A 14,074-nucleotide genomic window follows, 5' to 3' on the forward strand; every position below is an offset into this window, starting at 1 on the left:
GAAGTCCTTTAAAAGGTCATACAGGATTTCTCTAGGAATTTTTCCAAGGAGATGATAAGAAAATTTTTCAGAAATAATTGATGGCAATTCCTGAAAAAAAAATCCGGTAGATATTCCTAAACATAATCCTAAAGATATCACTGATTAAGTATGTGATACATTACTTCAAAAAAGAAGCTTTTTCAAAGATCTCCGAGTCTTTTAAAACAAATATTGGAAAGTTTATCAAACGAAACCCTTCATAATTTTCCGCAGGATTTTCTTGAGTAAATTCTTGGAATATCTAAAATGGAACTTTTGGAGGAATTACAGGAATATTTTTTGTAGCATTTAGTGGTTTTAAAATCTATTTTTTTAATTGAAGATTCAATGAAGAATTTACTTCAAAGATAATTCAAGGAACCTTGAAAAAACACTTGAAATTTTGAAATTAATTTATGAAGAAAACCCGGTTGAAATTATTGCGAAATTCATGGAAAAATTCCTAATAGATTTTTTTTTAATAATCTGTTGAATAATTTATGGAACAATTCCTGGTATAATCTGTGGGGTATGTAATTGTTGAAGGATTGGTTCTGAAAACTACTGGAAGTGTATGTGAAAAAATACCACGAGTGTTTCAATCCTTGAATAAACCTTTGCGTCTTTGTCCTGGGAGAAGGTTTCAAGGTATCTCAAAGTAATAATTTAATTAATCAATACAAACATTTCTGAAGGAATTTTTAGGGAATGTGGAAATAATTTCTGGGAGAATTTCCGTTGTAGTTCCATTGTTGCACTACCAAAGGATTTTCTGGAGAAAATTTTGAAGGAATTCCTTTTAGCATATCTTGAGGAATAATTTAATAATTTCAAGACGAATTGCTGGGATATTTGCTTGATGAATCCCAATGATGATGTCTTGAGGAGTCTTTGTACTTATTTATGAAAAAAGTATTGAATGAATCACTGAAAGTATCACTGAATGTAGTGGATTTAGATAGCGAAGCGTGTCAGATGCATGTTGTGAGATTGGAAGAAGTAATTTAGTAGTACAGGGTACCCGCATATTATCCGTACAACAAAATGATGTTACAAAACAACTCTTATTTCAAATTAAAAATTCTAAGTACATTGTTTCAAATAGCCACATATTTCGGGAAATCACCCACGATGGCCGCTAGCTGTTCTACAGAAATGTATCCCCAAACCTTCCAAAGAGATGTTTTGAAGTGCTCTACGGATTTATGCGGCGTCCTGCAGGCTCTTGACTCCAGGATAGACCATGCTGAGTCGGGTTCAAATCCGGAGAATTGGAGGGCCATCTTTCGTCAATGAACAGGGGAAAATGATTTCACAAAGACTACAGACTTCAGATGGTCTTTTTTGTCCCATAAGCCGACACCCACTCTAGTTGAAAAATCCAGCCATTTTTACCGAAATTCTGTGATGCCCAGGGAGCTACTGAGTCAGTTAGGAGCTTCTGATACACGGTTTGGTTGACTTTAATCCTCTTGTCATTAATATTAAGAGGGTTTTAATATAGTGATTTATTCCAGCCCAAATCATGACTGAAGCAGAATGATGATTCTTTGAAACACTTCCTCACTGTGTTGAAGTTGCCGATCATTCTGACAGTTCACACTCAGTTTATCTCGGCTAATTTTCATTCTTTTAACAGAGTAGTGTTGGATCCGTTGAATCTGTTGCATGCTCCTTGTGGGCGAGCGATGGAATCCGGATTCATTGTGTCCAGTTTGCGCTGCGCGGAAGAAAAAACGAAGTGTGCCGGTGAAAAAAAAAAAAAAAAGGCGTCAGTAGTGTTGGATCCGCTGAATCTGTTGCATGCTCCTTGTGGGTGAGCGACGGAATCCGGATTCATTGTGTCCGGTTCGCGTTGCGCGGAAGAAAAAACGAAATGCGCCGGTGAAAAACAAAAAACAAACGCGTCAGTAGTGTTTGAACTTGTTTTATGCTCCTGTCGAGCGAGCAACGAAATCAGTATCGTGTCTGGTTTGGATAGTGCGGTCATTCGTGTATATGCTCACGTATTCATTTCGAATTATATATTTATCGTTTACCAAAACGAATCCTTTCCCATATCCAAACTCCCAGTGTTTTCTTGTGGAAGTGCAGAGGCTTCTGTAAAGCAAGTAACACGTCAACATTTCCCTCCCATTCACAAATTGACCTGCATTCGGACGCAACCGGCGCCGGTATTGTTTATTATAATAATAAGAGTACCAGTATTTACACATTGACGATGGTACTGATCCCGAGTAGCGTCTGTTGGTTCCCAGTGTAAGTAGGGCAAAATGGTCCAAAATGCCACTTTAAGGATTTGTGTCGTTTTCTCCTAATGAGATTCACATTTTAACGCCATTCGAAGTCCTAACAGTAACTTTACAATATTTGCTAGCTACCATCATGAAAACATTTCCCAAATTTGAGTTTTTTAACGGGTTTAAATCGTGTAGAAAAGTTGGTTGAAAAATGGGGGTGGTTCAAAATGACCAAATGGATGGGGTAGAATGCCATTTAGTATGGAGAACTACTAGTTAGCAACCATGTTTCTCCATGAGTTTGCTCTGTGGTATGGAAACGCTTATTCCTTTATGAAATCATCGGAAAACCTTAATGTTTAGGCAAAAAAGGGAAAAATGTTGAATTTCACCGGAAAATTGAGAAAAAATCTATGAGTTTATGTCCAAGGGTTGTGGCGGCAACTCTTAGCTAAACATATTTTAACTTCGTTTGGCAAAGAATACAAATTGAAACGATCTAGGAATGATTTAATGACGTGGGCCATTTTACCCCATCAGTGCGTCTTGGACCATGTTCCCCTACAGCTGTTCTTGCAATGACGGAGTAGCAACTGCGGGCGATCAATCATGCTCATGCTCATGCTAATTTTCATTCTTTTAACGAGATCCGCACAGCCGAGCGATCAGCAACTGAGTGTTGATACATCGAGTTTGTTTACAGCAGCACCTGTGGGTGTTGCTGGCGTCGCTGGCATCAAACGTTATCTTTGCTGAGATGTCAGCAAACGAACTTTAACCGAGATATGCACAGCTGAGATTGGCATTCTGATTTAAGTGTGTTGTGATGCTGCTCAACCGATGGCGGCCTTCGGACAATCGTTTCAAAAGAGCTTTGGCTTTTTCGAGCCGACTTATTTTAATAGTCTCATCCAAGTAGGGGCTTTTGCACAGTTTATATGATTTGAGCTTCAAATCATCATGGACTACAGCAGCAACGGAAGTTGTGGAAATTTCAAGCGATTTCGCCATTTTTTTTTTGCCATCACTGAAATGGGTTTTCTTTGACGAAAAAGTTCAACAACTGCCCGCTCAACTTGAAACTTCAGCTATGCCAAACTCACGATGAATAATAGAAATAGATCAAAATATTGAACCGCAAAGGTGCGCTTATTTTATTTCGTTTGAGTGTGTATCGGAATGCTGTCAAAGTTTGAACGGTCAATATGCAGACACCTTGTAGAACCCTTCCTCCCCAAAATATGGATTCGAGGCATCTCTGCTTGTCGAAAGCTCAATTGAATATTTTTACAAACCGATGAATCACAGTTTAGGAAGCTCGGGATTAGCATACTCCATTTAACTAGAAGTTGAAAATTTTGTTAGTGGAATCTGATTTTTCTCATTTTTCTTTAAACTACTCATTACTTTTAGCGCTAAATGTAATGCATTGTTTTAATAGGAAGGTACGATGCATTTCTCTTGTTTCGGATATTATTGACTCATAAAAGAATAATCGAATTCGAAAATTTTCATCTAAGACTATAAGATTTAAACATTGCTCCTCCAATGGGTTGATCACAGACAATTTATAAATTTTGAATATAGAAAACGACAGTGAAGCTCATCGATTTCATCTTAACACACAAATTGCGCAAGTTCATAAACCGTCGAACGTAAACATAATGATCATGAGTCATGACACTACATAATCATGAGTAAAATACACTGTATCCGTGTTGGGTTCTAGGCAGGTTGACACATACAAATCTGATAAGGAAGCTACAGGAGCTTATGAGGAAAAATGATGGAATCCTTGTTGTCGGTTGATGAATCAGTTCATAAACTGAAACAAAAGAATCAAATGAGTAATACAAACGAAGTTTGCAAGAAAAAACACAACAATTCGATATTGACGTTCATGAATCGATCCATAATTTTAATCATAGAGATCTAATGTGTGAATTTTGACCAGTGTTGGGTACAAGCATATGTTTTTGGAAACCTATATTGAATTAAAAACAGATGATAAAAGTATACCGTGCACAAACTTAAAATTTCGTTTCGTTCCGAAAAAATCCGTTTCATATCGGATTTTATATCGAGTTTTACGAAACATTTTCTTATTTTGATTAGTTTCGTCATTACCAGTGGAACGAATTCCGCGTATCGTTTAATTTCGTATAGATATTAAAAAAAATGCATGTCGCTTACTCGTACAAGTCACTATCGAAAGAATTTCATAGAATACAACACATCCAATGGCCAACAATGTAGTTGGAACAGTTTTTCCCATACATTTGATCGATTTTCCCCATACAAACTTCAAGCTTGGTTAGCCCCTACTAAAAGTTGACGGATTCCGCTCAAACTTTCACATTGGCTTCGGGAGATCCAAATGAACAAATCTGGGAGATGTTACTTAAGATTTTTGCACTTGGATTATAATGGACCACTCTACTCACGCACTCCCGGAGGCTATACGGATAGACCACCCGCTCCAACGTGGGTACAGGGAACGGAAAAATCCCTCTACTTACATTTGATTTATGGAAATTAATCCTTGCCGCAACTCTGTCGCTCCTTGTCCGTTTTTCGTCCGTAAATGTCTGGCTATTTTCCGCGAATTCTCTCTGTGGCAAACGTCCCTCTAGATATGGGATGCTGAAGTGATGGGAGGGTGGAAAACTGGGCGACAAATGTTATTTTCGGGTATTACGTCTGTATGCAGCCCAGGATTAGGTTTCGCTCTCGAAGATGGCTCTTTTTTGTCCTTCCGGAAATGGGTTCTGGCTCGCTTTTTTCCTATCTTCTTACGAGTCCTCGACGTTGGTCCAATGATATAAGGTTGGCTCTGTCACCGGTTTGCAGCGGTCCTTTTGCCGGAATTTCACTTTCTGTTTACTTTCACAGTAATTATGAATCGTTTCAACATTGAACAAGACCCAGCCAACCGCATGGATTTTGGCTGGGTACTAAGCCGATTTGTTTGAGATTATTCATAGACTGTTATCACCATATTATGCCTGATTTTGGCTTATTATATCTTCTTGTAGAGGTTTTCTGAATAACTTGAATTTATTATTCACATTATATAGCTTCTTCTCACTTATTATTTACACTTTTCAAAACAGCTTTCAATTCAGGATATCAACACTATCCCCGATTGCCAATTGATCTGAATTCCCAACTTGATTGATTGATCAAATAAAAATCACACCACTATAATTGACTTCCCTCTTCAACTTTGAATCAATTTCTTTGCATTAGGCTCTTTTCGGTTTGCACTTTCAGCAGTATCTTCAGTGTTTTCCAACGCCAAAAAATCTTCACAGAGATATCACTACACCCCCAGAACGTGACACGTAAATCTAAACCTTTGCGCTTATCACTCGCCAATTCTCTCCTTATCTTCTTCACCTACGACGATGTGGGGCGTATTGCTCGGACTTAAACTGCACACGCTAATCTGCCCCTAATAACAATCCCATGAAACACTCCACTCGAATCAAGCAAAAATGCAGCACCGCGAACACCGTTTTAATAATTCTGCCGTTTTGCCCTCGCACAATTCTACCACATTCACTCACACCCTAAGCCGCAAACGCAAAAACCCGGCATTCACATGGGTGTTCACAATTTTTTATTTATTTATTGATCACGTCTTGGTCGGTCGAATCGTGTTGATTATGATGATGGTGGTGATGCAAGCACTCGCGAATCGCGAACACGCGCAGCGAAATAACAACCCGATAAGCGTAGACGCTCCCGCTGAACCACGTCGTCGAACGGAGGCCGAAACTCTACTAAAGACCGCCGGACGGCAACGATGACGACGACATGGCAAGAACGGCCAAAACAACAAACGCTGGAATCGAACTGGTTATTGCGTGAGCCTCCGTGCGAAGCGTGAGATGGTGAACCGGTGAGAAAGCCCGTCCGTTGCATTGCGTGGTGAACTGAGAGAATGAGAGCGGGCGAAATGCAACGACGAATCGTGCATCAGCGGAGCGAAAACGATAACAGGTGCGAGAGCGAGAAGCATGATTGCTGAGCAATCAATTATGCAAAGAGACGAATCACGAGACTCTCTCAGAGTTTGCTCTCAATAATGAGAAAGTGAGTTGAGAACGGGCGAATTCGCTCTCGAAAGGTGAATTGGTGAGATGATAAAAAATGAAAAATCTGATGAGGTTAGCCAAGAGAATTCACAAGATTGCTGGAAAATGGGTGAGATTGAGCAGAGCAAAACAAAAACAAATAAAATTTAACGAAGAAAAAGCTTGACGAAGGTTCTGAAGTTCTCTCACTTTGTGATATTGCTCTCAGGTTCTCTTGTTATGTTGCTTGAAGATACTCACAGGAGAGTTGAAATATTTCATTCCTTGCACTATAAGCAGCCCTGCTTCGCAGTGGATAATCGAATAATTAGCAGTTGACATGGATACCGAATAATAAAAATATAATTTATTATACAAGCTATCCGAGAGATTTGAGAACGCCTTTTATATATAAAGTTCTGAATAGAATAACAAAAATTAGACTGCTACATATATGTACATAAAAATATCGGGTACGGGTCGGGTTCGGGCTTGAAAAATGTCGGGTTTTGTCGGGTTTGAGTCGGGTTTGGTGAGAATTGTTCACAAAGTAACAACCTGAAAGCTTCCCTATGCATCAGAAACTATGAATTTATCATCTTTCCGAACTCGGGTTCTATTCGGGTTTTTCTTAGAAATTTTTTTCGGGTTTCGGGTCGGGTTCGGGTTTGAAAAATGTGAAACAAGACCATCTCTACTAAAGAGGCTGTGTGCATCATAGCCGGGATGACGCCCATCGATCTCATCATCAAGGAAGAAGTTCAATGCTACAACCAAAGAAGTACAAGAGGAGTACGCAACTCTCTGACGGAGTAGGCTAGATCCACCGCCGGGGACTGGTGGTAGGTCATTTGGCGTAAAGTCGTTTGGCATAAAGCCATTTGGCATAAAGTCGTTTGGCATAATAGTCATTTGGCATAAAGTCGTTTGGCATAATGGACGTTTGGCATAATGGTCGTTTGGCATAATAGTCGTTTGGCATAATGAGTCTGAAACCAAGAATTTCTGAAGATGACATTCGTTTTCACGTTTCTATTGGATCTTTCTGATGATAACTGGCTTGTTGTGGAGTCAGTTGATACAAAATGTCACTTTTTTCAACAATCATATGCTCTTGAATAAAGTAAAGCATATTAGGAATGTAATTGATATAACTATAATTAAGGGTACAAAACTGTTGATTTCAAATTTAAATATAATCAATCGATAACATTGATCTGCTCAAGTTATCAGCGAAACGAGAAATCGATGACTGTAGTTACTTCGATGGGTTGTGCTAATTCTCCCCGAAGATCGGTTCCACGAATGTCGTAATCCCAAACGCCAGTTCCCCAAACGACACATAATCTCCTTTCGAGATATGCTGAAAAAATATTATTTAAATCACAAATTTTCCGTTCTTTCAATAATAGACAGTGTTTTTGATGTACCCTTCAAAAATTAAAATTTATATTGAATCGTTCAAAAGTTTTGCAACAAATATTTTCTTTAAAAAATGTGTTGTTCATTTGCGTTATGCAGTGAGAAGTTTTTTTTTGCGTCAGAGTCTTAAACATTTTAATGAAAAAAAATCTTCTCTCGTGTATAGGCTATTTTTGCATTATTCTGCAATTATAGATCTTGGGATAAGATTTTGCAAATAAAATTTCCCTTCATTAACCAAGTAATTTTCATCAAGTGTTACGTCCAAACTGGGACAGAGCTTGATCTGCAGCGAAATATTATATGAGCGTTCACTTTATTAATAACTGCGAACTTTCTTTGCCAATTTTCCATTTTCAAATATGTATATCGCAACAAGCTCAAAGATACTTTATGGCCTAGGATGTGGAGAAAATTTTTATTCCGATCTTCCCCCAGACCCGTCACGAGTTTTATTTAGTTATGCTCTCTAATCTCACTAAAATTTTTGACATTCATAGCTTGGAAAATCTCTGAAAAATCACCATCCTTATTGAGAACCTACGAAAAATGTTTGCTATGGGCTTGGTTATGTTGATCTCGGTAAAGACTTCGAAAATGCCGATATCCATTTTAAGTCAATCATTATGCCAAACGGCCATTATGCCAAACGGTCATTATGCCAAACGACTTTATGCCAAACGGCTTTATGCCAAACGACCTTATGCCAAACGACTTTAACCGGGGTAAAATCCCGGGGACTAGCTGAGTAGACGTGTCATAGCACCGGTCCCGGGTCGAAGGAGCACCAGTGTACCAGACGATAGGCTTCACCGGAATCGCTGGACTGACTTCGGCACCCTTCCGGTCGGCTCGAAACGTAGAAAAAGAAGAATCGGTCTCGGGAGAATTTTCACCCCCGGGGAATTCTTCGTCGGTGTAGACTAGGTCCACCGTCGGGGACTAGTCGAGTAGAGTACGTCGGGACACTGTTAATGAGTAGTCGAGGCGCCTACGAACCGGAAGTTATGCTCAACCGGAATCGTTGGATCGACGTCGGCATCCTACTAGCTGAACAAAGAAAAGGAGTAGGTCGTCGTAACTGTGCGAGTACGCGCTCTGAATGAGTGCAGAGTAGTGTACAAACTGGAGCCGAAGGGCTCAGAATGTTGCATGTAGGTACTTACAAATTGACGGGTCGCCAATGGGCGAAAATAGTAGATACTAACAAATTACTAACGTGTGGAGTCGAAGTGCACAGCACGTAGAATAATAAATTGAAGAGGTGCGCTCAGCACGTTAGCCTCCCCTCCGAAGTAATACTGGAAGGTGGTTCCGGAGGGTTATGGTACTAAACCTAGGAGAGTGTTTTTAGTGGGGAAGGCACTTTGTGGATCCCACACCGCGCCAAAACTTACACTGGCATGAGCGTGAACATATACAGGCCAGTCTCCTAGTTGCATGAAAAAAAAGGGTCTGAGGTCAAGGGTAAAGTCGATGCACTTTCTCAGGGGGTCTGTTTGCAGATTCCCCTTTTGTAAAAACACAAAAAAAAACAATTTGGACAAAAAATGAGCAACACTGGCTTATACGATTCTATGAACATCGACTGACAATCGAATCCGAAGAAGACGAACGAGCTCGCAGTATCATGGAAGCAAAAACAGTACGTCGAGGATCAACAATCGAGACAGGTTTGCTATGGCACAATAATGCCGTCCAGCTTTCGGAAAGCTATAAGTTGGCAATGAATAGACTCTTGGGATTGGAGAAGCGGTTGTCCAGAGATTGGAAGCTTCGAAGAAGGGGGAACGAACAGATCGACAGTTAGGAGCAGAAGCAGGCAGAAGTCGCCAGTCTGAGCCCACACCGAGTTTGGTATATTTACCTCTGGTGATCAATCCCAAGAAATCAAACCGAACCCGTATGGTTTGGGATGCGGCTTAAAAAGCTGGTGGGTCTGCTTCAACGTTATGCTGCGTTCGTTCTGCTACGATTCAGAAATGGCAAAGTCGCTGTATGCACTGATATCCGGGAAATGTTTCTGCGGATTCTCATCCACGACGAAGATAATCGCAATGCTCTCTATGGAGAACAAATCCTTATGATGAAGTTCTAGTCTACATGATCAACATTAGCAAATTTGTAAGAAATCTGGAATGCGTCAGAATTCAGTGAACAGTATCCTAGAGCAGTAGAAGCGCAGTAACCAGGAACAATTACGCAGATGATTTTCTCGACAGCGTTGACTCCGTGGAAGAGGCAGTAATACTAGTATCCGGGAAAGTGCAACAAATCCATGCAGTGGCAGGTTTCCAAATCGGGAAAATAGGGGTCTAACGAGCAGGAAGTACTAGACCGATTAGAAGAATCGATTTCATCGTCCAGTACGCCTAGGACACTTGGACAAATACTGAGCATAAGAACGCATTCTTGTCGAGATATGGAGCCCATCAGAGTACAGTCTGTACAATACCCTCGTTCCGAGGCGAGCTGCTCCTCCTTATTGAATAATTCTGTGTTGCCTCTACTTGCGGTAGCACGTCCAGCCACTAGCTTCGTTACTATCCAACTGCCTCGATTCGTGCTAGCCAATTCCCGCGCTGCTACTGTGGGGGGAGATGCATGCAGTAGGGCGTTTCTCCAAACTCTCCACTTAAACGGTCAAGTTTGTTTACTCAACTATGTGTTGTAATTTGAGCATTATAAAACTATTATTATCAGAACTCTACAATCAGAAGACACCTTTACTTTCAGCCAGCAAGCAGTTGTGCAGTTCCGACAAAATGACAAATTCTGCGGATTGTCATGAAACTGTATGACCTTTTAGGGTTCGTCGCACTCTTTGTCGTGCATGGTAAAATTCTAATGCAGGAAATTTGGCGAACAGGAACATACTGGGACAAACCAATTTCAGAGCAGTTACACGAGCTGTGGACGCGAAGAATTGAACAGTGTCGGAGAATCAACGAAGTAAACGTTTTACGCTGTTTCTTCAGAAACTTCGGGCCACAGTAGGTCAGCGATATTCAGATTCATGTCTTCAGGGACGCTAATGCTCATTAATAGCTGCAAAAACAAAAAATGCACCTCTTCCGTCGCTCTCTATCCCGCGTTTGGAACTAGCCGTCGTAATGGGGTCACGTATGCTACAAAACAAATGTTTTGCTCTTACTATCAACACTCAAAGGTGCTTTATGTGGGCAGATTCATCAACAGTACTTTTATGGCTTCGCAACGACAGTCGTCGATTTCATCAGTTTAGCGCTACGTACCTTCTCGAGAAAACGTAACAGGCGACGCCATTAAATGAAATGCAGGAGCCTCATTTGATACGCATTGCCGTTTCTACCAAGGTCCAGCATATCTGCAGGATCCGGAGAGTCAGTGCCCCATGGAACGAGAAGATTTCGAGGAAACGAACGTAACGTGCGAAGAAATTCGCATTGTTGCCGTACATTGAACAGTAGAGGAAGTGGTTGACGTAACGTGTTTCTTCAACTGGAAACATCAGGTTCAGGCCCAAGAGTATGCAGAAGAAATTCATCTGTTGAGTAAAGGACACGATGTGGCGGAAGACACTTCAATTCGCGCACTGCTTCCATTTTTCGATGATAAAGGAGTCTTATGGGTCGGGATCCGAACGCTCCAGCCATTTCCTACAGAGCGAAGCATGATTGCAAAAATAAACATCGAATCACGTACCTCGTAGTGCTTAACTTCCATTGCACATTGGTCCCAAAGCCATATCTAGGAAGACAAAAATAATTGCGCCTAAACCGTCAATTTTAGATATATAGTGTCTTCGGCAAAGTTTCTCCATATTTTTTAGACATTTTTTTCAGAGATGTGAAATTAGGGTGGCCCACATGGTTTACGAGATCAGCACATAAACTTTTTTGCTGACGCATTTAGGACTACACAATGTTCTACAATGTTTTAGAACAACCGATTTGGAGCAACTTTGCCGAAGAACCCAAATTTCTATCTCTTATGGTTCGCGAGTTATGATTTTTTTTAACAAAAGAGTTAGGGTGGTACTGAAAAATCAGTTTTTTCTTGATAACTTTTTATACGATAATTTCTCGCAAAAACTTTGTTCCGAGCACTTTTAGAACTTTTGATTGCGCAACTTTTTGCCCAAGAAACTACTGTTCTATCTATTATGGTTACAGAGTTATCAGAAATTTTTTTCGACAAAATGGTTGTTTTCAGAAAAAGAAAAAGAAAAAGACTGAAATTGTAAGAATTTGTATAACTACTACTACTGTTTTGCTTACTTAAATGAACAGATCAAATTATAGCTTTGTAGCTGCTAAGTCTGCAATTAAAAGACGCGTTTTTTTTTCCTTACTATGGGCGCATAACAAAATTATATCAGCGTATGGTATAATGATATAAAAATTTTATCGAACAAAGGTTGTTACAAACTTGATGCACACTGTGTTTAAAATAAAAAAAAAACATAACAAAAAGTTGTATCAATTGTAACATAAATATAACAGAATATGTTGTAAACCTATCAAAAACATATCAAACCTAGTTATAATACGAAGCATCAGAAGTATAATACGGTCTGATATAAGGGAGTTTTTTGATCAATTATATGAAAATTCAAACAAAAACTTTTATTTGGAGCAATAGACAGAAAAATCAATGTTTTTATATAACACAAGCAATTAAAAATTGGACTTATATTGTAACAAGTCAATTTTCAATCGCCTCCTCTTAGGCAATACATAAATTAAGATATTAACATTTTGTTATCGCTTAAGCGATTGGATGATTTAACAATCCCAAGAGACTTTTCTTTCAAACTTCCCAAATAAAAAAATATATATTTCGCTTTGTAAGTCAAAAACTCAAGTTGATTGAAATGATCTCGATGAAAACTTATAAAAATCAATAATCGTAAGCCTATCGTATCTAAATGATTTATAGGTATTCAATTTTATTATAAAATTGTTCAACATAATCTAATAGAAATATATTTAATAAATATAACATATTATGATATTTTAATTATGATATTTTCTTTGGATAACGGCGCCTAAAAATTTTATATACAGTTAACTCTCCCTTACTCGATATTCCGTATCTCGATATCGAGTTAGAGAACCATAGTAGAAGTTGGTTTTCATGGCTAACTCGATGGTCCCTTGGATCGCTGTTGCATTGGTTTTGTGTTCTGTAACTCGATACCTCCCTAACTCGATGGTCCCTTCAATATCGAGTAAGGGAGAGATGACTGTATATAAAAAATATATATGCATATCATATTCTGATAAAAGTTTATTATATTTTTGTTGGTTTATGGACAAAAGGTCGAAAGACAAAACATCGAAAGAATAAAACGTCGAAAGGACAAAAGGTCGAAATTTTTTGTGCATGGTGAGAAATTTTTCCTTCCTTGAAAAAAGATTTTCGACCTTTTGTCCCTTCTTTTTTGTTCCTCGACCTTTTGTCCTTTCGACCTTTTATCTTTCGACCTTCTGTCCTTTCGACCTTTTGTCTTTTGAACTTTTGTCATAGATTCATTTTTGTTATGTGCCTTTAGTCGGGTTCTGACGATCGAGAACAGAAAGAGAACACCCTAACCAGCACATGAAGCTGAATTCTTTGTTCAAAAAGTTTTATAGGCTGGTGTGTTGTGGGTGTTTTGACGAAATACATGGGATTCACTTTGATCGATAACAAACCATCTAGAACTTTCTTTCAGGCAGTTTCTCGGTCAAAAGTCGAGCATGTGGATGTAGATACCGCGTAGATTCAAGATTGTGTTGGCTGACAAGTTCGTTATAATTTGGCAGAGATTTACAATTTGAAGAGATAGTAGTATTTTGAAGCCTGATACAAAAGACGGTGCACTATGCAATTTATTGTAGTGATGCCAAAAAAATAAATATATTTGTATTTTTCAAACCACTCATTGAGTAATTTTAGATGAAATGCTTGGAAAAATTAAATAAGAAATTCATTTTACTTCTTCTTTGCACTGTGTATTCAATGAAACAGTGCGTGTTTCTCAGCTTTATGTTCTGAAAGCACTTCCACAGTTATCAACCGAAAGATTTCTTTGTCAAATTTTGCATATTTGCATCCGTATATCATGTAAAAGACACTTGCAATATGGCCGTGCTCTGTAGCCACGGACGCTACCGTTAGGCAAAGGAATGCCTTAAGGGAATATATCTTTCAATATGGAATCTCTAAAAAAAATCCTTGAGTGTGAATATCTAGAGGAACTATTGAAACATTCTCACATGCATTTTTGGAGTACGTATGAAGAATTCTTGGATTGATCTTTAGTGAGCAGAGATCTTCGTAGTGCTG

The sequence above is a fragment of the Aedes aegypti genome, chromosome 3, assembly GCF_002204515.2.
Source record: "Aedes aegypti strain LVP_AGWG chromosome 3, AaegL5.0 Primary Assembly, whole genome shotgun sequence".
Classification (NCBI taxonomy): Eukaryota; Metazoa; Arthropoda; class Insecta; order Diptera; family Culicidae; genus Aedes; species Aedes aegypti.